This window comes from Eptatretus burgeri, unplaced genomic scaffold, assembly GCF_056783735.1.
Source record: "Eptatretus burgeri isolate ZD-2024b unplaced genomic scaffold, Ebu_testis_v1 Ebu_testis_scaffold_616, whole genome shotgun sequence".
NCBI classification, from domain to species: Eukaryota; Metazoa; Chordata; class Myxini; order Myxiniformes; family Myxinidae; genus Eptatretus; species Eptatretus burgeri.
In genome coordinates this window covers 1-4,884 of record NW_028222565.1, presented here as the reverse complement: position 1 = coordinate 4,884, position 4,884 = coordinate 1, and the positions used below count along the sequence as shown (strand labels likewise).

The window sequence follows — 4,884 nt, the reverse complement described above, 5'->3', positions numbered from 1 at the left end:
AGGGTGTGCGTGTTTGTGTGTGGAGAAGAGTGGCGTGTTTGTGTGTGGAGAAGAGTGGCGTGTGTGTGTGTGGAGAAGGGTGTGCGTGTGTGTGTGTGGAGAAGGGTGGCGTGTTTGTGTAGAGAAGAGTGGCGTGTTTGTGGAGAGAAGAGTGGGCGTGTTTGTGGAGAGAAGAGTGGCTGTGTGTGTGTGTGTGTAGAGAAGAGTGGGCGTGTTTGTGTGTGGAGAAGGGTGGCGTGTTTGTGTAGAGAAGAGTGGCGTGTTTGTGTGTGGAGAAGGGTGGGCGTGTTTGTGTGTGGAGAAGAGTGGGCGTGTTTGTGTGTGGAGAAGAGTGGCGTGTGTGTGTGTGGAGAAGGGTGGCGTGTGTGTGTGTGTGGAGAAGGGTGGGCGTGTTTGTGTAGAGAAGAGTGGCGTGTTTGTGGAGAGAAGAGTGGCGTGTTTGTGGAGAGAAGAGTGGCGTGTTTGTGGAGAGAAGAGTGGCGTGTGTGTGTGTGTGTGTAGAGAAGAGTGGCGTGTTTGTGTGTGGAGAAGGGTGGCGTGTTTGTGTGTGGAGAAGGGTGGCGTGTTTGTGTGTGGAGAAGAGTGGCGTGTGTGTGTGTGGAGAAGGGTGGCGTGTGTGTGTGTGGAGAAGGGTGGCGTGTGTGTGTGTGGAGAAGGGTGGCGTGTTTGTGTAGAGAAGAGTGGCGTGTTTGTGTGTGGAGAAGGGTGGCGTGTTTGTGTGTGGAGAAGAGTGGCGTGTGTGTGTGTGGAGAAGAGTGGCGTGTGTGTGTGTGGAGAAGGGTGGCGTGTTTGTGTGTGGAGAAGGGTGGCGTGTTTGTGTGTGGAGAAGAGTGGCGAGTGTGTGCGTGGCGATGGGTGGCGCGTGTGTGTGTGGAGAAGGGTGGCGTGTGTGTGTGTGGAGAAGGGTGGCGTGTTTGTGTAGAGAAGAGTGGCGTGTGTGTGTGTGGAGAAGGGTGGGCGTGTTTGTGTGTGGAGAAGGGTGGCGTGTTTGTGTGTGGAGAAGAGTGGCGTGTGTGTGTGTGGAGAAGGGTGGCGTGTGTGTGTGTGGAGAAGGGTGGCGTGTGTGTGTGTAGAGAAGAGTGGGCGTGTTTGTGTGTGGAGAAGGGTGGCGTGTTTGTGTGTGGAGAAGAGTGGGCGTGTGTGTGTGTGGAGAAGAGTGGCGTGTGTGTGTGTGGAGAAGGGTGGCGTGTGTGTGTGTGTGGAGAAGGGTGGCGTGTGTGTGTGTGTGGAGAAGAGTGGCGTGTGTGTGTGTGGAGAAGGGTGGCGTGTGTGTGTGTGGAGAAGGGTGGCGTGTGTGTGTGTGGAGAAGGGTGGCGTGTGTGTGTGTGGAGAAGGGTGGCGTGTTTGTGTAGAGAAGAGTGGCGTGTTTGTGTGTGGAGAAGGGTGGCGTGTTTGTGTGTGGAGAAGGGTGGCGTGTTTGTGTGTGGAGAAGGGTGGCGTGTGTGTGTGTGGAGAAGGGTGGCGTGTTTGTGTGTGGAGAAGGGTGGCGTGTTTGTGTGTGGAGAAGGGTGGCGTGTTTGTGTGTGGAGAAGGGTGGCGTGTGTGTGTGTGGAGAAGAGTGGCGTGTGTGTGTGTGGAGAAGAGTGGCGTGTGTGTGTGTGGAGAAGGGTGGCGTGTTTGTGTAGAGAAGAGTGGGCGTGTTTGTGTGTGGAGAAGGGTGGGCGTGTTTGTGTGTGGAGAAGAGTGGCGTGTTTGTGTGTGGAGAAGAGTGGCGTGTGTGTGTGTGTGTAGAGAAGAGTGGCGTGTTTGTGTGTGGAGAAGAGTGGCGTGTGTGTGTGTGGAGAAGGGTGGCGTGTGTGTGTGTGTGGAGAAGAGTGGCGTGTGTGTGTGGAGAAGGGTGGCGTGTGTGTGTGGAGAGAAGGGTGGCGTGTTTGTGGAGAGAAGAGTGGCGTGTGTGTGTGTGTGTAGAGAAGAGTGGCGTGTTTGTGTGTGGAGAAGGGTGGCGTGTTTGTGTGTGGAGAAGGGTGGCGTGTTTGTGTGTGGAGAAGAGTGGCGTGTGTGTGTGTGGAGAAGAGTGGCGTGTGTGTGTGTGGAGAAGGGTGGCGTGTTTGTGTGTGGAGAAGGGTGGCGTGTTTGTGTGTGGAGAAGGGTGGCGTGTGTGTGTGTGGAGAAGGGTGGCGTGTGTGTGTGTGGAGAAGGGTGGCGTGTGTGTGTGTGGAGAAGGGTGGCGGGTGTGTGTGTGTGGAGAAGGGTGGCGTGTTTGTGTAGAGAAGAGTGGCGTGTTTGTGTGTGGAGAAGGGTGGCGTGTTTGTGTGTGGAGAAGGGTGGCGTGTGTGTGTGTGTGGAGAAGGGTGGCGTGTTTGTGTGTGGAGAAGGGTGGCGTGTTTGTGTGTGGAGAAGGGTGGCGTGTTTGTGTGTGGAGAAGAGTGGCGTGTGTGTGTGTGGAGAAGAGTGGCGTGTGTGTGTGTGGAGAAGGGTGGCGTGTGTGTGTGTGGAGAAGGGTGGCGTGTTTGTGTAGAGAAGAGTGGCGTGTTTGTGTGTGGAGAAGGGTGGCGTGTTTGTGTGTGGAGAAGAGTGGCGTGTGTGTGTGTGGAGAAGAGTGGCGTGTGTGTGTGTGGAGAAGGGTGGCGTGTGTGTGTGTGCAGTAGGGTGGCGTGTTTGTGTAGAGAAGAGTGGCGTGTTTGTGTGTGGAAAAGGGTGGCGCGTTTCTGTGTGGAGAAGGGCGGCGTGTTTGTGTGTGGCGAAGAGTGGCGTGTGTGTGTGTGTGTAGACAACAGTGGCGTGTTTGTGTGTGGAGAAGGGTGGCGTGTTTGTGTGTGGAGAAGGGTGGCGTGTTTGTGTGTGGAGAAGGGTGGCGTGTTTGTGTGTGGAGAAGGGTGGCGTGTTTGTGTAGAGAAGAGTGGCGTGTTTGTGGAGAGAAGAGTGGCGTGTGTGTGTGTAGAGAAGAGTGGCGTGTGTGTGTGTGTGTAGAGAAGAGTGGCGTGTGTGTGTGTCGAGAAGAGTGGCGTGTGTGTGTGTAGAGAAGACTGGCGTGTGTGGAGAGAAGAGTGGCGTGTGTGTGTGTGTGTGGAGAGAAGAGTGGCGTGTGTGTGTTGAGAAGGGTGGCGTGTGTGTGTGTGTGTGTGTGTGTGTGTGTGTGTGTGTGTGTGTGTGTGTGTGTGTGTGTGTGTGTGTGTGTGTGTGTGTGTGTGTGTGTGTGTGTGTAGAGAGAAGAGTGGCGTGTGTGTGTGTGTGTGTGTGTGTGTGTGTGTGTGTGTGTGTGTGTGTGTGTGTGTGTGTGTGTGTGTGTGCGCGTGTGTGTGTAGAGAAGAGTGGCGTGTGTGTGTAGAGAAGGGTGGCGTGTTTGTGTGTGTGTGTGTGGAGAAGAGTGACATGTGTGTCGAGAGAAGAGTGGTGTGTGTGGTGTGTTATGTCAGGTGGGGTGTGCAGCATTCGTATCCAGAATGTGGACCTGATTATTTGCTTGTAATTTGTGTTCTACTGCTTCCATCATGTACATTATTCTGCAAATGGAATACAAAATTGAGATTAGAGGACGTGAAGAATCCTGTGCCTTACCGTTAAATGGACGCTGTTCCATAACGTACAACATCTGACGTGACCAACTGTCACAACTCGTCTGTATCACCTTTGCTTTCAGGTCTTCATGTCAGACTCCAAGGCATTGACAGAGGTTCCTGCCGCACTGAAACGACTCGTGAAGTACATTGTGAGAGGGTTCTATGCTCCGGAACATGCTCTCGCTCTGGACATCCTCATCCGAAACCCATGTGTGAAGGAGGAGGATATGCAGGCGAGTATCGAGAGGGGCATCGTAGTTGTGATGGTGTGGATGGTCATTGTGTTGCCATGAGGTCATTATATATAGGCAGAGGTTTAACGGTATCTGAAAAGCACAGAATAGGGCAGATAATTATGACAGTAGATATTAACCTCCTTAGATTTGGAGCCATGGGGTCAATTTTGAAGTCCATTTACCCCAAAAGGTTTACAGCTACAACCGTGATGCACCGTCAGTATCAACCCAGACACACTTAGGCCATGGGACAAACGCTCCAAAATGGCTTACTTTTCGAGTTTCGTTCACTACCTCTGACATAACAGGGGTCACGTTAAATATTTTTTTTGTGGTCCGTCTCGGCCACCTAAACAGATTTTTAATTGATGGTGAATCGCATCGCAGTTCATAAAAATCAGAATACATGTTTAAATTACGATTTCTCACGACACTTACAGATCAAATTTCAGCGCTTTTAACGCGAGCAACCTCGCACCTCACAACTCGTAATCACAGAACACTCCCGTCAGTTATTCAGTCATCTACCGACTAACTTGCAGCAAAATAATACCAGGGCAGTCTTAATGTTTGCTGAAGAAAAAAATGTCGTCACATATTAACCCATTTATTACGTTTTCCAAAACAATTGTTATCTCTAAAAAAACTTGCAGCTCTTGAAGAGAGTTGATTGTCGTCATGAAATCTCAAACGGTACCAAAACATCGCTGTACATTTGGGCATTGCGCAATCTTGTGCCCATACCGCATCCATGCTTTAGCTCGATCTCGCACGTCGCAAACGACATGATGCGTGCATATTGCAAGCTTGTGGCCTTGCTTCTCTATCGAAGTTCCATTCCGTATTGTTGCAAGCCAGTGCATGCCCGAGGAGCGGGAATTGCACCGCACTTCTAATAAGTAAGAATTTCATATGTCGAAGATTTGTTGACGAGCCAATAACAATCGGCAAGGTCATCAAACGTAACAGCTGGTTTACCGATGGTTTGCACCAAAGTCATGGCATCGACGAGCATACTTAATGGGATCACTCGTTGGTATCTCCTTCTTCTCATGCGTTTCAGCAAGTATATGGAGAGGAGCATTATCTGCTTTCCTGAGGTTTCTATCAAGTGTCGACAAGGGTTCGTGTGCTCGCTTATCACCAGG

At 51.7% G+C, this 4,884-nt stretch overlaps 1 long non-coding RNA gene across 3 annotated transcripts; it reads left to right on the top strand.

The window, feature by feature from the left end:
• The first annotated feature begins 2,750 nt into the window (after positions 1 to 2,750).
• Positions 2,751 to 4,877, top strand: LOC147007126 (uncharacterized). Of its 3 annotated transcripts, XR_015054383.1 has the most exons (4): positions 2,753 to 3,078; positions 3,147 to 3,189; positions 3,253 to 3,405; positions 3,581 to 4,877. It is a non-coding gene; the product is annotated as an uncharacterized LOC147007126 (long non-coding RNA). The 3 variants fall into 3 exon arrangements; XR_015054381.1 differs by having other exon boundaries at positions 2,751 to 3,078; positions 3,147 to 3,405; XR_015054382.1 differs by having other exon boundaries at positions 2,755 to 3,189.
• Positions 4,878 to 4,884: the final 7 nt, after the last annotated feature.